Consider the following 19,167-nt stretch of genomic DNA (forward strand, 5'->3'; position numbering starts at 1 on the left):
TTTTTTTTTTTAAAGATTTTATTTATTTATTTGACAGAGAGAGACACAGTGAGAGAGGAACACAAGCAGGGGGAGTGGAGGGGGGAGAGGCAGGCTTCCCGCCGAGCGGGGAGCCCGATGCGGGGCTCGATCCCAGAACGCTGGGATCATGACCTGAGCCGAAGGCAGGCGCTTAACGACTGAGCCACCCAGGCGCCCCTATGTGAGAAGAGTTTTGAAGAGAAATTTAATTAGGTGATGTGATAGTGTGGCAGGTGTGAGTGTTTGGGGGTGTGTGTGGTGCGCTAACCTAGAGTAGGTGGTCAAGGGAACAGAGAATAGGTAGAAGGGAAAGCCTTTTCCAGAAGGAGGAGCAGGAAGTGGAGGGAAGCATAAATCTGGAGACAGACATATTGTCTAGTGCTAGGGGTTTAGGTGTGGACAGGAAATTTGTCTCTATTTTCGCTGTGAAATAGTTGGTCAGGATATGGGCACAGAAGGTAATGGAAACAGGGAGGTTGGGGAGAGTAGCGAAGGCATGGGTGAGGGTACAGACCAGGGCCAGGGGAAAAGAATGAGTGGAGTGTCGGAGCAGGAAAGGTAGATGCCATGTATAACTTCTGGCACTAAGCGGCCATAGGATTTTGAAGAAGTTTGGGCCTTGGTTTCTTTATCTAAGCATAAGAGCTTTGATCAGGCTCCATGATTGTATGAAGGCAAGGAGGAGCTGATATGAAACTTCTATGTAGCTAAATAATTTACTCCTTGAAATCCACCATTGATATCTTTAGGACCCAATAGTAGTTGGTTCTTTCCCACCATTAATGATATTCTGGCCACTCATCAGCTAACACAGTTGTCAGACTCCTTCAGCAAAATGTCTTTTTCATAGTTGAGGACTGTTTACAGTAAGGACAAACAACTGGGGCTCATTAATTCAATCATTTGGACACTGATTATGCATCTATTGTCTACTCTAGTCAGTTATGTTAAATAAGTTCTTCATTTTTCATCAGAGCAATTATGCTAACATGCTTGAAATTTTCCAAGAGCATTATACCTTCATACACTAATCCTGCCTAGCAGCAGCCTGGCTCAGTCAATATTGTCACACACAGACAATTATAATCAAGGCATAAGGCCCTATTGTTGACATATGACTACCAAATTATCCCTCTTTACAATAGAACTTCAAATAATTTGTACATTGTTCTTTCAGCGTTTAGACATGGATGGGCCTTTGTCTATTTTTTCCCCAAATATGTAGATCTCAAATAATACTTAAATGCTTTATGGGTGTGCTCATTGCATTAAAATTGTATTATAATTTACCAAGTAATAGTTCAGCAATCATTGGATTAGCTATCCCAATAACTAATTAATCCAATGATTATTTATGCTTTTAAATGTATAGATAAGAAATATAATATTAATTATCAGATGCCTGGAGAATGATGAGATATATAACTTTAGTTTTCACTACCTGTTTTTCTCAACCAGAGCCAACTTCTCAATTCCTTTCTCTCTTTAAATCTCAAAAACCCTACATGGTATGTCTTTTTCTCTTGAGAGATTCTGGCCATGAAATGAGAATTTTCCAACATGCTTTTACGATAGGCACATCACAGATACCAGCTAAATGTCAAATTTAATTCTTTGTTCTTGTACATACTTTATACTTGTCTCCCGCATTTCCCATCAGATGTTAAAATTTTTTTTTTTTTATTTTTAATAAAAACTAGCATGTCAATATGGACCGCATAGAGGCAGGTATACACATCTTCAACATAAGTTCATTTAAAACATGACATTTCACTATATTGAGATAAAAATCCAGCTGGTGTTGGATTTCCTCATTATCATTTGCAACAAAAATAACCCCACACATCTATTCCTTACAATTTTTACTTAGGTTATCTCATTTAATAGGTGTCCTTTTAGTTGCAAATAATCGGATCTTTCTTTAAGGTGCAGTAATGCTCACTGCAATTTGGTTCCATCAGGATGAGCGAATATAGAGACTGGATGCTGACAACCTACTCAACAGTTGTATGGAGGACAACTGAACAGATGGGGCAAAGCTATGTAGAACGCCCACAGACCCCTGACCCACACAGAGCATGTTTCTGCTGTCCTGATGCTGTATTTCACCTTTCTTCAGTTACTTAGTATTTTTTATCTTAGAGTGTGGGAAGACAGCTGGGAACAAGATGCTGTCCTTGTCCTTCAGGAATTTACAATCTAAACGGGGAGACAAAACAGACACATGAGAAGTTAAAAAACTGTTCAAGACTAAACTAACAGATCAAGACATTAATCAAAGCGAAGTCATGGTATGTAAGTCATTGTGACCATGAGAGAAAATTCAGAGGTGAGTGATAGATTCTCTGGGCCAGGGTAACCAGGAAGGGCTTTATAGATTTATCAGAGAGGATATGGAATAGGAGTTACATCTTTTGAAAAATCATTGCAACAAGGATATGTTTTCTACAAATTCAAACTGCAGAGGAATTAATGATGAAATTTTAAGTTTTCCACTCATGACTCCATGGATCTCTTTCCAGAAGCAACCACCATTACTGTTTTTCCTATAAGTCTTTCCAGTACGTTTGACTACTTTTAAATTGATTCTGAATTGATTTTGTTTTGATTTTGAGAGGTCACGTGTAATGAAGGGTTAAATTGTTGTCTATCCACATAAAAATAAGACCCACTCAATATAATTTATGCAATAGCGACCTGTCTATCTAGGTCTGTCTTGAGGTACCCAAGTGGATTTCCAAGTTTATTGTCACCACAGCAATCTCTTCTCCATCTGCCTTTAGTTTCTGTCTTGACCCACTTTGGTTTAGATGCATTTCTAGCAGAGGGGGGCAGCAGGGCATGCTCCTGTTTCTAAGACCTTTGGGGACATCACTGTAGTCAGGTTGCCCCCTCCTCCCCTTTCCTCAATCCGAAATCCTGGAAAGCTTCCTAAATGGAAGAGTTAGGAATCCAAATTCTGACACTTTGGAGAGATGCTCTAACGTAGACCTTAAGCATATTATCCATTGAATTAATGTACCCCAAAGCACCAAACTCCCATATTGGGAGATTCTTCTGGAATTCCAGCCAGGCCTGCTTTTTTTTCTACTACTCACCCACGCATGTGGACACCAAAATGCACATACTGGTCACAAAGGAGAAAAGATTTGTGTGATCCTGGGTAAGCTTTTTATAAGTTATTTCATATTAAAACTGTTGGCTTGTGTCTGCAGGAAGAAGGACTAAAAACCAAAAACAGCCTTCCTACTTCTAAATTGAACAGCCTTTGCCCTAGACTATCCTTCCTGGTGTCTCTGGGAGTGGAAACAGAAATCTTAGGAGGTGGAACAGCTCCACCAATTGGTTTCCTGGGTCTCCTTCAGAAGCGATTTTTTTCAAAGGGGTGAATATAGCTGACTGTAACGGGACAATGGAAGAAACCGCGGCAGAGGTAAACTTTTGAAGGAAGGATTTCTACTGAGTAGGTTCATCTTAGCACAAACCCACGAAAGCAACAGAAGGGAAGAAATGATAACGATTATTGATTTTCTTTTAACTTCAAAGCCCAATGCTATTCATGTTTATTGTTTTATTTAATCACCACAGAACTATATTTAAACGGCTATCATTGCAGGTGAGTTCCACTTGTCAAAGCTCCCAGATTTGGAACAGAGCAGCATTCAAAACTACAATCTGCCTAACCCCAGGGTTTCCATATTTGAGGAGAGAGATGGTAGAAATGAAGATTTTGAAAGGAAGCCTGGAAAAGCTGTGAGACACCGAGAATGGCCAAATATGTCTCTGGGCCTGTCTGAGGTGCTCTCTTCAGGGACGCTTTCGTCGAGTATGCTTCAAGAACTCTTGCTGTTTGAAATGGTCGTCTGGTATTACCCGTTAGTAAACAGATTTGTACTGCTAGTGCCACTTCCCTAGTTTATCTTGAGTTCCCAACTGAACCCACGAAGTAAAGATTGATGGGAATGATTGCTGGCCAGGGATCCAAGAAAATTGTGTTCTAGTCTTGTATCTGGCACCAACTACCTATGTTAAGACCTCAGGTTCTTTTCAACTGTAGTTCTACGGTGTTCGCTGCCAAACATAGTAGGTGCTTAATAAATACCTGATGTGATTAGTTGGGCTCAATGTTTCCGGAAGACGCTTGAGTGTCCATAGGGTAAAAGCCACAAGATTACCGGAGTGTGGATACCCATCCACCAGCTTTGGGCAGCCAGCAGCTTAGGGCCTTGTATCGCTGATGTGCGAGGTTGGGGCCTAAGAACATCGCCCGAACACTGGAGAAACTTAAGAGGAAGGGAAGACAACCCAGCAATTAAGAAGTATCGTGCTAGGCGCTTATCTTTTAGACTTCGCAAGGACCTTTCAGAGCATGCATTATTAGCACCATTTTTAACGAAGACAAAACCAAGATTCCGGTTCTTCAAAAACACCTGGCATCCCCTACCCTGTTCCTAATAATACCCATAAAAGATCCCCGCTTGGGCTTATTTACATCTCGGACCCCGCCCCGTTTACCACCACGAGGGCCCCGCCCACTCATTCGCCTCTGGGCGGGCCCAGGCTGGGTCGGGTCCCCCGGCTTCTGCGGACCCCTCTTCTGCCCCAGCTCGTCCCGTCCTCGAGGCGGCCCTCGGGCCTCCCCCAGGGACGAGCACGTGTCCACTCCCGGCCAGAGTACGGAAGGTGGACTAGGCGGCGGCCCCCACAGGCCCCACCCAATGGCGCTGGCAGGAGATCGGGGAGGGGACCCCGAGCCGAGCCGATGAGGGACGGGTGGTCGGCAGCGCGGCAGGTTACGTGCCTTCCCTTCGCCTGCCCCCATCCCTTCCCTTCCCAGGGCCTTTCGTGGGAGCGCGCCCGAGACGTAGTCAACCGAAACCATGAGCGTCCCACCCCGCCTCGTCCTCGGCCGCCCGGCAGCCCTCCCGCCCGGCCGCGCCTCGCCTCACGCTCTACGGGGGAGGCGGGACCAATCAGCGAGCGACGTCTCCCTTCCGATTCGAGGCCCCCGACGCGCGGCTCACACCCCGAGCACCACGCGCGCTCATTGGCTGCGGGCGCCGCCGGTCCGGCCGGGAGGGCGGGGCGGCCGAAGGGAAAGGAGGTGGGGAGGTAGTGGCCCGCGACTCTTCGAGCCCCGCTCGCGCCCCGGCCCTTCCCGGGCGCTTGGCCTCCTTCCTTCCCTCCTCCGCTCGCCCTGTCTTCCGTGCGCGCCGAGCGCTGCGCTCGGCCGGCGTGCCTCGCGCCCTAACGGGCGGCCGGGGGCGCCAATCAGCGGGCGGCAGGGTGCCAGCCCCGGGGCTGCGCCGGCGAATCGGCGGGGCTCGCGGCCCGGGGTGGGAGGCGGGTCTACCGCGCGGCCGCGGCGGCGGCGGAGCAGCTCCCAGCCAGCGGCTAGCGAGCGCCGATAGAGCTGCCCGGAGGTGGGTGCGCCGCGCCGCTGCGGCCGGCGGCGGAGGGCGCAGGGCGGAAGCGGAGGTGGGCCGGCGGGCGCGGCGGGGGAGGGCTCGGCCGTCCGGGCGGCCCGGGCGGGGGGGGAGGTGGAGGATGCGGGCGGGCGCGCGCCTGAGGGGAGGAGGGGAGGAGAGGCGGCGGCGGCGGCGGCGGGACGCGCGTCCCCACCCCCTCCCTCCCGCGGGCGGTGGCCGAGCCTGCGCCCCCTCCCCGCGCGCGGGCCGCGGGCCGGGCAGTGGCTGGGGGGCGGGGCGGGCCGGTCGGCCGCGAGAGTGTTTTCAGTTCCGCCTCCAATCGCCCCTTCCCCTCTCCCCTCCCAGCCCCTCATCCCATTCGGAAGAGGAAGGAACAAAAGGTCCCGGACCCCCGGCTCTGACGGGGCGGGACCCGGAGCCTCGGTGCAGGTAAACCGGCGGCGCCCGGCGGGCCCTCGGGGCTAGGGGTGTGTTTGCTTCGGGCTCGGGTCGGCGAGGGTCGCCGCGTCACATCGCCACGGGGGCCGGGGGGCAGGGGGGCCGGGGTGTGGCGGGGTCGGGGCGCGGGGGCGTGGGGCCAGGCGGGCCGGAGGGGAAGGGGTCGGCACCCGAGCTACCCGGCCGGGAGCGGGGGCCGGCCGGGGCCCGTCCCCTCCGCCGCGAACACGCTTAGTAGTTTGTTCTGATTTTCAAAGCCGGAGGGACCGAGCTCTTGTTTCGGGAGTTGTTGGCAAGCCGTGTTAGGAGCGTGCGATACTTTGCTTCCACTTTTTTTTTTGTCCTGTAACCTTTGTTAACCATTCTAGTCCCAGGGTCTGAATTGCTTGTGTGTACTCTCACACAAGCACGCACACGGCTGATAACTCTGTCGAGATTCTTCTGCGCTCACTTGTGAAAGTTGCTCTGTGAGTGGAGCCTATTAGTTTTGATCACACGCCTTTAGAAAGCACGCTAATTGATTTCAGGTATTTCAAACTTGGTTTACAAATTTGCAACTTTAATTGTTTTGCTCTCTCTTGGGGGATACCGTCCTTGGGGTTGGGTACTTTGGCCTTTTACTTACTTAACCTTTCTGTGGTTATGGTTTCCTTTTGATCCGAAACAAAAGAAGAACAATACCTAGGTTGGTTTTGTTGTTCCTTCCTCTTGACCCCTTAAAAGCTAGATACTACTGGTTTGTTGTCAATTAAACCTTTATTTAAAAAAGCATCTCCCGGTAAAACGAGTTTGGACGCAGCATTTTCCATCAGAATCGTGTCTTGTTTGTTACAGTTTGGAGTGTCCTAAATTTTGTTTTAGACTTCTAAAGTGATACACGAAGAGTAACTGTTAATGAATAAATAAATGGTCACGCAAACCTACTTGGAGTAATTCCATCTTTCAAAAGAGCTCCCAGAAATTTGAATTAATTTATAGAATTATTGATAATTCTGTTATCTTAGTTTCTTTTCATTTGCTCTCTTCTGATTTTATATGAACTGAACCGTACTGTACTTCTGATGTAAGGATGTTTTTTTCTTGAGCCGAATAAGATAATAAATTTGCTATTACTCTGAAAATACATTTGCTGCTATTCTAGTTTTGACCCCCTTTAAAAAGTTTTCCTTAGATAGAAGTGTAAGTTAAATAGTTAAATGAAGTTTGAGGAGTTTAATGTAAATAAAGAGATAAGTGAAGTAAATGTAACAGATGGGAGAAATAATGTAAAATGGATTTCATAAATGTATCCTAGTTTGAGGATTTTTTTCATTTGCCTTAAACAACATACAGGATATTGGTGTTTTTCTCAATCAGAAGGTCATTTAGCAAACATTTATATTAAATTCAGAAAGTAACACTGATTTTTTTTTTAAAATTCCCTGATTTTTGCCATAAAATTAGTTGTGGTAGTAGATAAGGATATTTTGAGTCCAAACGCCCACTTAGTACTCTTAATGTTAAAACTGAGTTTAAAGTAGTCCATTGGCAAATTTTTATTAATGTGATTGGAAACATCCATTTTTGGGCTTGCTCAGGAAGAAATGGCTCTTAGTCGCTTTTGTATTTTATAGCTATGCCTTCTAAAGTGATTTCACATTGTAGGTGTTGAGCAAAAGTTTGGTTTTTCATGGTTGTAACTTACCTGTGCCTAGTAAGTAAGTGATCACATCTCTACACAGTCTGTAAGGTTCATGTAATAATAGTCTTATAAGAAGCCATGCAGGGTAATTTCCTGTTGTTTGTGGCTTGTCAGGCCTGGTATGTGTTTTAACTAAGTAGGAATTTGGGGATGGTTTTGTATATTTCAGCAGTCATTCTCTTTAATAGGAACAAAGGTGGTTTCTACTTCAGGATGGCAGAAGGTCCCCTTTTCATTTTCATATTGTAAATATTAGAATCCTATTGCTATAATCTTTTTACTTCGTGTTGAGGGGAGATGTGTGAGTGAAAAACAGTCGAGCTGCATCACCTGCTGATCAAAGACCCATTAAATTTTTACATTGAGCAAATATTTTCAGTTTTGGCTTTTATAAATGTCTGAAAGCTCTCTTTATTCTTGTTTAGTTTTCATTCTGTTGGCTTTGTGCTTTAGGACTCCAAAGGCCTTGTTTTGTAGCAGCTTTTTATACAGGTGTTTTTGTAATGCATATAAAAGCTGTATTTAGTGCAGTCTGGCAGATGGGGGCTTATTCATGTTCTTGGGACAAGAGTCATTTTTAGAGGATGGAGAGGGGCATGTCTTTAAGATACCTTGTCTTCTGATGGGAGGAGAGGAACCGTTTTAAGCTTTTAGTTTTTATAAGATGAAAGCTGTTTTCCACCAAGTATTGCAAGGGTATGTCAGAAATGAGAAATCCAAAGATTTCAAAAGCAATCAGGAGATTTATTCAACAGAATAACTTGTATTTATTGAACAAGTAGCATTTATTCATTTATTCAACAAATAAAATAGCCTTTGCTGTGTCAGGCCCTGGACTCAGTAATAAAGGATCTAACAAGCAACAAGTATACCCCTGTTCCTTAATGGAATTAGAAAAGTGGAAACAACTCCTATCTTCTGCCTGCCCTCCAGTCTTTAGAATAAGAAAATCATGTTATTGTACAAATTGAGGGAGCTTGTGATGCATTACTGAGCCAGTTCCTAAAGTATGCTTGCATTGCTTTCTGTCGAATGTAGAGGACATCACCAGGGAAGATGTCAAGTGTTAACTCATAGTGTAACTGGGAACAGTCTGTATTTGGGGGCAGGAGGGGGGAGACTTGTCACCATTTTTTCACAATCTGTACAAACTGAGGATATGGCCAGTGTTTTCAGAAACATACTTGTTGCTGGACAGATGAACAGGTGTAGAGCTAAGCTTAATTAGGCCTTAGTTTGATTATACGTTGTCCTTTAGTTCTAGAAACTGGCTGAAGAAAGAAAGCAGATCTGCATCGGACAGGTTCCAGTGAAAGAATTGGAAGTAAAGTGCAAAGAAACTGAGCTCCATCAAGAATAAGGATTGGGCTAGTCCCATGTAGTGGAATGGCCATGGGTTGTGGAGTCGGGCCTAGGCTAATGCCTGGTTTCTCAGTTACTATGTTGGGCAAATTACTTAACTCATGCGCCTTGGTTTTCTGACTGAAAACAGGTAATGACACCTGCCTCTTCCCGTTATTACAAGGATTAAATGATTGTGATTGAAATACTTAGAACTTGCCTCAGACATAGGGTCCTCCCAGATGATCTCTTGCTCTCTTCTCCTTGTGGCTTTTAGTTGTTTTCTTTCTAATCCAGATGATTTGCCTACACTTATTCTTGACCTATTATAAAATGCTTTTGAGAACCAGACACTAAGCAAAAAAGGCCTGAAATAGCTGTAAACTGTCCTAAGTCCACACCTAAAGTTCTAGTCACAGGAGAGCCATCGAGACCCTTCATCAGAACCTGTTGGCATATATTTCAGATGTTTCTAACAAAGTTATCTAGCTTCTAAGCCCACAGTAGATTAGAAAGAAGTAGATTGTGGGTAATGCAGGAGGTTTAGGGGAGTGTAGTGGGGGTGGGGTAGGAGGATGGAGAACTGTTAGCCTACTGTGTTGTAAGAAAAAACAGATAACAGCCTGGTGAGGATAATAGAGTTAATCTACAAGACACAAAACAAATATTCAGAGCCTAACTAGCATGTCTTGGACCATTCAGTACAGGACCAGACCTGAAAATGTAGTAATGAATGTTCATCAATTAGCTTAAACCATGTTTGGGAAGATCTTTTAAGAATGCAGTAATCTACATAGTATACTTTAGATTGTTATTCAGGATGATTAACAAATGTTTCTAAAGGGGTAGAACGTTGTGCTATATCAAATGACTTATTTCTTTCTTTTTTTTTTTTTTTTAAGATTTTATTTATTTATTTGACACAGAGAGAGAGACTTCGAGAGAGGGAACACAAGCAGGGGGACTGGGAGAGGGAGAAGCAGGCTTCCCGCTGAGCAGGGAGCCCGATGCGGGGCTCGATCCCAGGACCCTGGGATCATGACCTGAGCAAAGGCAGACACTTAACGACTGAGCCACCCAGGCGCCCCTCAAATGACTTATTTCATGAAAGATCCACAGTACCTACTATGACCAACATGGTTGTCATTTATTTTGCCATTTAGAGCAGCACCACAGTTCCAGTCTGAGAAGCCTTTCATTTTAGGCCAGTAGTAAAGAAAGGTGATCTAAGTGGTGTAGCACCCCATGCCACCCCTTTTCTTCAGAGTAAGTTGTCAGTCTGTAGGGGTGTCATGTAAAATGTTTCACTCTAGCTTTAAGACCGTGTGCTAGAGATTTTGAGAACCCAACAAGTGTGGACAGTTGGCTAGTCTGTCTGTTGAGGGCTTCTTGCAGCTTATGTGTGTGAGTTTGACCCAGTATTAGCCTTAATAATTTTTTGGGGGTTATTCTCCCTCCTACCTCTGAGTTAACTTTCTAAATCATATACTCTATTAAATGCTAATTGTTGACCTTGTAATACATAGCCTTAGCTATTTTTTAAAGGTTTTTTTTTTTTTCCCAGTAGTACAAAAGTAATTCAGTCTTACTCATTTAAAAATGCAGTTTGAGGCTTATTGCTTGTCTCTGATCAATTTTGATCATTACTCCAGATTGTTATAATTGTAATATATTCAATTAGGACATATTTCAGTGCTGATTCTAGATAGACAGATCGAGGATAGCTCTCAGCTTCAATTTCAGTAATTTCATGTGGGGAGAATATAATTTTGCCAAGCTAGTTGAATTTAGACACTGCCTCCGATTTGGCCAGATAGCCGGAAACATTAGGGTAATTCTGTGATTTACATACTTGCCTTACATTCTAGAGTGGACGGGTTCCTCTTAATGCATCGGAGCCATAGCGGTGGAACCGGTGCCTGGTAATTTAGATCTGTCTTTAGTTTGTGCTTGTAAGAAAACAGAAATCCTAAAATCAGTGATTTTAATACCATTAAAATTTGTGAGTTTACTATAAAATGGTCACTGATTTTCCTGGGTAGTTCTGTAATTTTTCAAAATCTGAAATTACTTTGGCCTCAAGATGAAAACAGTGGAAAGTGAGTGTAGACCCTCGTTGCTATCTGTTCAGTCCACGGGTCCAGTTTGCATCTGAAAACCTGCATTTCCTTAAATCTGGCGTCCTACTCCTAACTTGGTAGGGGGAGGGCATAGTTTCAGGCTTAATGTATTCAGTTAGTAAGGAAGAATAATCATGGGGGAGCCACTGGAAGTCCATCAAGTTCATTACCTTGAGTCTTTGAATTCAAAAAAGATTGGATCTCAGGAAGTAACATGGGAAATCTGTGATCCTGTAATTTGCCCGTGTTTAAGGTAAAGTACATTTTCATATGTTGCTTCAGCTCTTCCAACAATTCTGTAAAGAGATAATCGTTAAGCTTTTGTAAATATGAAGGAAAGGTTCTATCTTAATCCCATCCTTCATTACAAAATGTGGGGCAGTGAATCTGATTTGCAAAGTTCACAGAATAAACTCCTGATAAATGCTACAATGGGAGCTGGACCCATGAGCTTTCTTCCTTGATTTGAATGAACTATGGAAACTTTTTTGTTGACTAGAGCTGTTCTATCTGTGGCAGTGAATGCAAATTTTCCATGTTTAGACCAACCTTTTACTTCCTAGACAGGTGGTTAGGGTGTAGTTCATGTAAACTGGCCAATTAAACTTTTATTTATAAAATGTTTTAAGTATCAGGAGGGTCCACCTTTGGCCTGTGATTTGTACGTTGGTCATTTCTGCTCTAAACCCGCAGTTTTCAGACTGAAAGCGCACAAACACCTATGCACACAACAACAACCAGAAGGCTTTGCAAAAAAAATAAATAAATAAAAATGAAACATTCTGCAGAATCTCAAAATGTAAGGGGAATGGGCAGTTGCTGAAGCCCTGCCTGCTTGGTTTTCCTCTTCCCCAGGAAGCCTTTGGAGCTCCACTGAAGAATAATAGATCGTGGAGAAAAACTTTGGCTGTAGACTCAAACTAACAGGGTGGACACTAGCCACATGTGGCTATTTAGCACTGGAACTGTGACTACAGTAACTGAGGAAATAAATGTTTAATTTAATAGAAAGTTCTGTGGAACAACCCTATTCTAGACTTGGCTTTGATTACACTTTCACAGCCTGAGGACTGTACCCACTTGAAGTGGCTGCTTCAGCAGAAGGTCAAGACAGACTCTGGGAGTTTGAAGGGCAGTTGGAGTACTGAGTATTCGTGCTGAGTTGAGTATGGGCCTGGGCCTGTGTGGTCCCCTAATAATTGGATGCCCCCCCTTTTTTTTTTAAATAATCTGGAAATGATAAAACCAGCATGTAATTTTATGTTTACAAGCTGATTATAGACCTATAGACTCCATACAACTCATTCAAGGTGAAAGGAATAGAACTCCCAAGATCAGGTAGTCAGTCTCTTTACACAGCAATCCCTATTTTCCCTTCTCCCTCTCCCTCTAATGTGGACTTGCACTGAACTAATGACCTACTTTCAGGGTTAAATTCAAGCTCTCACATTAGGTTTTGAGAGTCCATAAAACTGAATACATGAATGTTTTCTATTTGCTTTAGTTTAAAAGGCGCCCATCATTCTCCATCCCGTGGGGCCACCTTAGGTTTCCAATGGCAGTGTCTTTCCTTACTAGCTTACAACTTTGGAAAAAAGCATAGTAACAGTGAGAATTGAGAAATCTGTTTTTCAGTTAGTTTTTATGTATCTTTATTTTTTTTAATGCTTTCTATGATCCTCATTTCTTTGACAAAAACCATTGTAAAAATCCACGCCATTAGTAATTTGCTTTTTTCTCTACCTCTGTGGTATACGTTTGAACATGGATTGCCAAAAATCTAATAGTGATTTTACACTATTTCTAGAAGGACCTTAGGTGTTCTTTGAGATAGTACCATCACATTTCAAGTGTTTTATGTTGAAATATCTAACTTGATTTTCATCTGAAATAAAAATTCATATAGGTATTTGGGGAATATTTTGTCTTTGCAATTTGAAGATATTTGAAACCTGCATTTGTTTTCTATATTTAATCACTTCCTTTGTTCTAGACTTGAACCTTGTGAAATGTTTTTTTGCCACTCTTTGATATTCCGTTTCTTACCTCCCTTTCAGAAGTCACCATTGAATTCTGAACAGCCAAGTTTAGCAGTCTTTTTCAGTTATACTGTTGTTTTCAGTGTTTGCCACTATTGACTATACTCTTCTCTACCTAGGTTTCTTAAAAATCTCACAGGCCTGCTGAAACAGACCCAGATTAGGCCCATTCCACCTGCTACAAATACTGAATGAAATGATGGACTTTATTTCTTTTATGTATATAGTTGATCTAGAGCGGGAGAGGGAGAGGAAAGAAGAGGGAGAGGAAAGAAGAGGGAGAGAAATGTTCCCAGGTACCAGCAATTTGGAAATCAGTCTGTTAAGGAAAAACTGGTTTTGGGGGAATTTACTAGATAAGAATCCAGCAGCTAGGGATGGAGTTGTAATGCTAGGACTCAGGGAACTATATGCTGAGAGAGAGAGAGAGAGAGAGAGAGTGTGTGTGTGTGTGTGTGTGTGTGTGTGTATATAGAAACTATTCCAATAAAAAACATCTGTGGCCTCTGGGAAAAACAAGACTCAAACCTCTCTATAAAGGAACTAGTAGTAACCACTAGTCTTTATAGATGGACTTAAATATGAAGGTCAAGCATGGTAAATAAAAAGCAGATACCAGCTGGATGTACAATGATGGGCTTTTAAAATAGGTAACACATTACTGTCATTCAAAATTCAAAAGGTACAAAAGGATTTATGGTGAAAAGTCTGTGTCAGCCTGTCCCTTGCCCCACCCAGTTGCCTTTCCAAAGGCTAGTAGCATTTCTAGGTTTTTGTGTAATGCTCCAGAAGCTCTGTGCATATATGAGCAACTTTGTGTATATATTACCTTTTAGTACAAATGGTCATATATTTCACATAACAGTGTATCTTGTAGATTATTTCACATCAGGACATAATAAGTACCTTTTTACTTCAGTTTTACAGTATTCTTTGAATGGGTGCCTATAATGTATTTGACCAGTTGTCCATTGATGGACATTTAGGTTATTTCTAGTCTTGTGGTATTAAAAACAGTGTTGCAACAAGTAAACTTTGTTTATTCATCATTCTATACATGCATGAGGTAGATTTCTAGAAATAGGTTAAAGGATATCTACATTTGTATGATTTATTTTAGGGAATGTACTTTATTCCTTTTTTTCTTTTAAGTAGGTAGTACATGCACATGGTGCAAAATTCAAAAGGAACAAAATAGTAAATAGTGAAAACTAAGTCTCCCTTAGATCTACCTCCTGCTGGGGCGCCTGGGTGGCTCAGTCCATTAAGCATCTTCCTTCTGCTCAGATCATGATCCCAGAGTCCTGGGATCTAGTCCCGCATCTGGCTCCCTGCTCCATGGGGAGTCTGCTTCTCCCTCTCCCTCTGCCCCACCCCCCGGCTCATGCTCTGTCTCTCAGATAAATAAATAAATCTTAAAAAAAAAAAAAAAAAAAATCTACCTCCTGCTACCCAGTTCCACTTTCCAGAAATGGAACCACCATTAATGAGCTTCTTTCTTGTGTATCCTTCTAGAGCTACTCTGTCCCACATGTGGCCACTAGCCACATGTGGCCACTGAATACTTGAAATGTAGCTAGTCAGAACTGATATGGTCTGCAAGTGTAAAATACACAGGAGATTTATAACAGTATAAAAAAATAGAATGTATTTTAATTTTTAATGCTGATTGCACATTGAAATAATATTTTGGATATAGTGGGATAAATTAAATTATTTAAATGATTAATTAACATTTTTACTTTAGGTTTTTAATGTGGCTAGTAGAAAATTTACAATTGCGTGTGTGGATGGCATCCTGTTTCTGTTGGGCAGCACTGACCTAAAGAAATTCCATGTGGATACAAACATGTAGGAATATATGAGAATTTCTCTTCTCAGGCAGGTCTTTTTTCTTTTGCATTGTAGTCTGTGAGAGCATAAATCTCTTGCTAAGATGATAGTTAAAAGAGACATATCAGGCAGTTCTTCACTGTCTCGTTTACTCATCCATCCATTTACCATGATCATTGTGGGTCTCATCAATGAAAGTCATTGTGCACTTTGGAGAGAAGCCTGACATTATTCTTGGCTCTATGTTTTTGAACCTACTCTAATTTGCACTGGTTGCTTCTACACCTAGGACATGGCTGACATCCTGGGATTCCTCTTCATTGTCCTCTTACAGTGTTCTTCACTTTCTCCTTTATTAGATCTCTTATTCTTTTGGCTCTCTCTCCTTTTGATGAAACCTACCCTTCAAGACTTTCCTTGGGAGAGAATGTGTTGAGTAAATATGTGGAGATGTTACATGCCTGAAAATACCTTTATTCTGCCCTGGTTGGGTAATAGAATTCTAGGTTGGAAGTAATTTTTTTCTCCAGAATTATGAAGGCATCAGTCTATTGACCTCACTTACAGTGTTACTCTTGAGAAAACCAAAGTTCTTTTGATTCTTCTTTAAATAACCTGCTCTTTCTCCCAGGAGCCTTTAGGCTTTTCCTTTGTCTTCAGCATTCTGAAGTTTCACCCCCACCAGCCTGGATGTGGGTATGTTTTCTTCTTTTGTCCTGAGGTCTTGATCCTTGATTGGCCCTTTATATCTGGAAACTCCCATCTTTCAGTTCAGAGGTTATATCTAGATTTCTTTGATGACCACCCACCCCCCCCCCCCCAGCAATCTCTGATGTCTTTTTGAAGTCCTGTTTGGATATTGGACCTCCTAAATTGGTCTTCCAGTTTTCTTCACTTTTTTTTGCTATTTTCCATCCTACAGTTTTTTACCTTCTGGAAGATTTCCTCTGCCTTACTTTTCAGCCCTTCTATTGATGCCTCCCCCCCTCCCCCGTTCTGCTCTCAAAAGCTATCAAGCTATCTTAGAACTCTTCTTTTATTCTTTGAATGTGTCTTTTGTAAAGCAAGCTGCTCTTCAGGGTTGCTCTCTCGTTTCTATAGCTGTGTTGATTTTTACAGTGTTTTTTTTTCTCTGTATGGTCTCAGATTTCTTGGGTTATATTTTTCTGTTTTTAGCCATTTTTCCCTTAGGTAATGAGAGTCATCCCTAATTACAAAGGTAGGGGTCCAAAAAACTGCTTGGAAAGTGAGCATGTGGGTGAGTCTTGTCTCCTTTCAGTTTCATTGTAGAGGGATCTGTGGGGGCTGTTTGTTGGTAAACTCTCAGTATTAGTATCTGTACGTCTTCCCTCCTGGGTTTGGTCAGGTACCCCAGAGAAGAGTCTTGATCTGACTAAATGGGTAAAGGTCTGGCTGCTAGTATTTTGGGAGCCAGAACCCAGTGGAGGAAGGGGTTAGGAGTCCATATTTAGCATACAATGTACTCCCCCTGTTCCTTTACTCCCTCTCTTTTCCTAGTGGTTCCCAGGCCATCTTCTAGTCCAGTGAGACTGTTCTACTCTCTGCTGAGAACATTCAATCTTCTGTAGAGGGAGAGGAACAGGACCCCGTGACAAAGTGGGGGAGCGGGTCTGAGGATGTCATTGCTTCTCAAAAAACTCTCACCCAATCCTGCCTATTTCATCTCTTCTCTCAGCCCTCAGTGTTTGCTGTGACTGGTGCTGTCTTTTTTACTTAACCCTTTGAGGATTCTGCTGTGAAAATCAGGATGTTTCCCCACACCTCGCATAGAGTTAGTAGTTCTCTGATCTGTTCAACAGTGACTACTCATCCATTTGTTTTCCAGTTACCAAAATTTTGCTTGTTTTCTTTTTAACTCTTCTCTCTATCTTCATGAGATTCTTTTTGCTTTTTCTAATTCTTTTATTATGGTTTTTAATAGGCTGCTGTTTTCACCTGCAACCTACTGATTAAAGTTTTCCATTAAATTTTAAAGGATAACCCTCTGAAAGAATTAGAATGTATAACTTCAAATCGGAATGAGGAAGTGGAAATAAATTTGATCATTCCAACAGAAGGCAGAAGAGGAGGGAAAAAGCAAAGAAGATGCTTGGGAATTAGAAAACACAAAATAAGATGATAAAAATTAGCGAAGTATTTTCATAAACCTAATACATAATTTCAGGTAAAGCTTGCTGAATAAAAGAGAATGAAACAAACAAAAAAACTAAATGCTTTTTATTAGTAGACATACCTAAAAGTATGATGGCATAGTTTCAAAGTAAAGGAATAAAAAAAATATACACTAGGCATAATCTATGGCTTAATCCATCTTGGGCTGCCGTAATAGGATTCCATAGACTTGGGACACTTATAAACAACAGAAATTTATTTCTCACAGTTGTGGAGGCTGGGAAGTCCAAATTTAGCGTGCCAGCAGATTTGGTATCTGGTGAGGACCTGCTTCCTCGAACTTCATAGATACCTTTCTTTTTGCTCACCTCCTATGGTGGAAGGAGGCAGGGGAATTCCCTAGGGTCTCTTTTATAAGGACACTAATCCCACTCATGAGGAGATGTTTGTTAGTAAAGAACTAAAAATTAATGAGCTAACTATACAATGTAAAAGAAAAAAATAAATTTGAGAAATGTTAATGAAAGTTTTAATCATATCAACTAAGTGAAAGGTACATTTGCCAAGATTGATAGAGGAGGAAAAAAGGGCGCAAATGTATTAGAAATCAAAAAGGGATATGACTACAGACAAATTGAGATTTAAAAACTGAGAACACTGTGGAGCTTTTTGCCTTTAAACTTAAACAGATAGAATGCACAATTTCTTGCAAAGTAAATGACCAAAATTGGCTTAAGAATAAGAAACTTGACAAGATTATAATTTATTTTTTTAAAAGATTTTATTTGTCCAAGAGAAAGAGCAGAAGCAGGGGGAGTGGTAGGCAGAGGGAGAAGCAGGCTCCCCGCTGAGCAAGGAGCCCAGTGAGGGGACTCGATCCCAGGACCCTGGCATCAAGATCTGAGCAGAAGGCAGGTGTGTAACTGACTGAGCCACCCATGGGTACTGACAAGATTATAATTTAAAGACTTAAATTAGACATCTACCTACAGCAAAATAAGATTAAATAAAAACCCAAAACCAAAAACCCAAATCCCAAGTGAAAACCCCAGATGGACAAGTTGTATAAAACATATGAAGAGGGGCACCTGGGTGGCTCAGTCGGTTAAGCGTCTGCCTTTGGCTCAGGTCATGATTTCCAGGGTCCTGGGATTAAGCTCCACTTTGGGCTCCCTGCTCAGCGGGGAGTCTGTTTCTCCCTCTTCCTCTGCCCCTCTGCCTGCTTGTGTGTGCTCTCTCTCTCTTTCAAATGAATAAATAAAATCTTAAAAAAAAAAAACTATGAAGACTCAGTAATTCCAGTTTTATACAAAATGTTTTAGAAAATAACAAAAAATTATTTTGTTAGGCTACTGTAATCTTGATACTCTGGGTGGGACAAGGGTAGTATGCAAAGGGAGATGAACAGGCCACATCTCACTAATGAACGTGGCAATAGAAATTTTGGGTAAAATGTTAGTATTTGCTTAAAAAATACCATGACTAATAAGGGCGTGTCTCAGGAATGTAAAGATGATTAAACATTAGAAAACCCGTAAATGAAATCAACACATCAAAGGAGAAAAGCCATATGATAATCTTCATGGTTGAAGGGGGAAAAAAGCATATGATTAAATTCTGTACTCATTCTTAGAAAACTTAGGAGTATAAGAGAACTTGCTTAATTTGAGTAAAGAGTGTTGGTTAAAAAAAAAAACCAGACACAGAAGTGTATATAAGGCATGATTCCAATTACTTTGATAGAAATCAGATCAGTAACTGCCTGGGGTGAGGAAGGTAGATTGACTGAAAAGGGACACAAGGAAACTTTCTGGGATGATGGTTATATGGATGTATACATTTGTCAGAACTCATCAAACTATACATTTAACATCTGTGCATTTTACTGTATGTAAACTATGCCTCAATAAAGTTGATTTTTAAACAGTATGTAAAAACCATGCATTTCTGTATACCAGCAAAACACAAAATTTTAAAAAAAGTCGCTATTTAAAATGACAACACAAACTACAAAATATCTAGGGAAAAATAAAACAGAAACATGTGTGAGACCTTAATGGAGAAAATTTTAACACCCTTATAATTCAAATTTTAAGCAGACATACTAGTGTTTATGAATGGAAGACACTATC

The 19,167-nt window shown here is 42.0% G+C and overlaps 1 protein-coding gene across 6 annotated transcripts in view; it reads left to right on the forward strand.

The window, feature by feature from the left end:
- Window positions 1-5,175: 5,175 nt before the first annotated feature.
- SMAD2 (SMAD family member 2) overlaps window positions 5,176-19,167 on the forward strand; it is an 83,098-nt gene continuing 69,106 nt past the window's right edge. The window contains exons 1-2 of one of the 6 annotated variants that reach the window (XM_081801278.1): window positions 5,178-5,499; window positions 5,796-5,879. The gene's annotated coding sequence lies outside the window, so the exon portion shown is untranslated. Of the gene's footprint in view, window positions 5,500-5,636; window positions 5,880-19,167 lie in introns of those variants that run through there. The other 5 variants (XM_081801277.1, XM_081801279.1, XM_081801280.1 and 2 more) reach the window with 5 other exon arrangements.

Source organism: Leptonychotes weddellii, chromosome 13 (genome assembly GCF_054177405.1).
Source record: "Leptonychotes weddellii isolate Sample4059 chromosome 13, ASM5417740v2, whole genome shotgun sequence".
Lineage (NCBI taxonomy): Eukaryota > Metazoa > Chordata > Mammalia > Carnivora > Phocidae > Leptonychotes > Leptonychotes weddellii.